The sequence below is a fragment of the Mesoplodon mirus genome, assembly GCF_964341445.2.
Source record: "Mesoplodon mirus genome assembly, chromosome: 17".
Taxonomy (NCBI): Eukaryota; Metazoa; Chordata; class Mammalia; order Artiodactyla; family Ziphiidae; genus Mesoplodon; species Mesoplodon mirus.
Window position 1 is genome coordinate 7883108 of NC_138993.1, and position 2165 is coordinate 7885272.

The window sequence follows — 2165 nt, forward strand, 5'->3', positions numbered from 1 at the left end:
GCATTTACTCACCGGCGCCTCCACCGGCCCCTCCACGTGCCACTTCCGCTTCCTTCTTCTCGAGCCTTCTCGAAAGATTCCACCCAATGGGTGGCTGGGCCCTCTGGGGACGGCCGCCGTTGCCATGGCAACAGGACAACCCTTCCGACGCTATTGGCTCAAGCTGGCCAAGCTGACCCGCCTACTCCCCGCCCGCCCTAGCCTCAGGCTCTCTGCTGTCTTAATAAAACGGGCAACGAAGAATGACTCGAAAAACCGTAATCTTCGTTATTTACTAGTGGGCGATGGTATCTGACCCTTAGACTCGAAGAAGCTGGGCGGGCGGAGAAACACCCCACTCCTGCAGAAACGCGAGACTCCCCCGGACGCCAGAGAGGTCGGCCCGCTGTCAGGAGAGCGTGTCGGGAACCGTAGTTCGACTGGGAGACCGTGTCGCCTTGCATGCTGGGATGTGTAGTCCTGGTCGCAGTGCGGGCTGGGAGCCGGCTTTGTCTTGGGGGACTCGCGGGAGAGGGGGCGCTTCCCTTCATCGCTTTTCGCTCGTTTTCTAGCCACAGCGTTATTTTGTTTACCTGCTTGTTCGGTATTCGCTTCTATTATTGTCTAGATTACCCCACAGCTGGTGAATTATGAATTAGAAAAAGGAATTTACGTTTCAACTTCTAGTAACAAGCATAAGGGTTTGTGTTAAATATTCTTGTATTCATCAGCGGCAGGATATTCTTTTGTGGAAAAAAATGTCAGGGTTCTGTGGGTTTTGGGTTTTTGAAGCGAATTTTAGGTGTGGCGTAATTTGGAAAGCTCTCTGTGGTATCTCTTTCTGTTTTTGTTTTGATACAGCTGACTTGAACGGACCTTGTTCTGCTGTGCCACTCCCGAGTCATAAATTACAAGTTTTGCTTCTTGCTTGATCACAATCAGCTTTTGTTTCTTTCCCTGAAAAGCGGGCTCCCTATTAACGTCTTTTCAGTCATGAGACGAGCATAAAAAGAAAAAAAAAAAAAAAAAGGTGGGGGGGTAACTCTGCTGGTACTGTCAGGTCTTTTCTACCCTCCAGTGTCCTTTTAAGTTTGCTCCTTGCTGACGCGGACGTAGGAATACATATGAAATCCGTAGGAATTTCGACCTGAAGTTAGAAAAATTAAGAGGATGGCAGTCTTTAGAAGATTAAATCAGAGACAAGGCTAAAAGGCCAGGTTTATGTTGCATACAAAATCAATTGTATGTTTGACCGGCAGTTAGACAAAATGTACTTAATCCTTACGTGCTTCAGTTAACTCACCTTTAAGGTGGAGAGAATTTAATAAAATAACCTCTAAAGGTGACTGTATTCATAAATTTGAAAATATAGTTAGCTATAATTATTTTTGGTTTGCTTTACGAAAACTTCTTGACTCCCCCGCCCTCATTTTTTTTTTTTTTTTTTGGTATATGAAAACCTTATATTAAAATCCATGGAATCATAGCATTTTTGAACAGAAATAGAACTTTGAGATTTTTTTGGTCTGCTTCCCACATTTTTATAGGAAGCTTGTGCAGAAAGGAGAAAGGAACAGTTCTAGGTCTTTGGAGCCAGACAGATTTGGATCAGATTCAAATCCTGGGGTAATACTGATATGCTTTATAGTACAGCTTGTGAGAGCCCCTGGAGTTAGACTTCATGGGCTTGAATCTTGGCTATGTATACTTCTTATGAATTGGCCAGCTCTGTGACCTTGAGATAATTACCAAGCCTTCCTGTGCGCCACCTCACAGGATATGTGTAATGACTGAAAGGCTATGTAAAGCACTAAACATGCGTCATTATTATCTGATATCCGTTTAATATTCTTTGAATTCTTCCTGGGGCTTCAGTTTCAACATGGGTAAAATGGACATATACCTATCTTGTTGGGAGTTTGGAAGGATTAGACATAAATAAAACATCTAGTTTGGTAATAGATAGTCAGTTGTAGTCATAGAAGTAGTAATACTGTTCAAGAAAAGCCAGTACCAGAACTTTTAGCTCAACTTGTACTGTTGTGGATGCCGATTTTGTGTAGCCGCCTTTTATATTGAATCAGTCCACTTTAACTATTTATTTACTCGAACAGGTGAATGAGTAGGGACCGTATGAACTACCACATTTATTATCTAATAAGGCATTTATGAAGTTCTTAGAATCC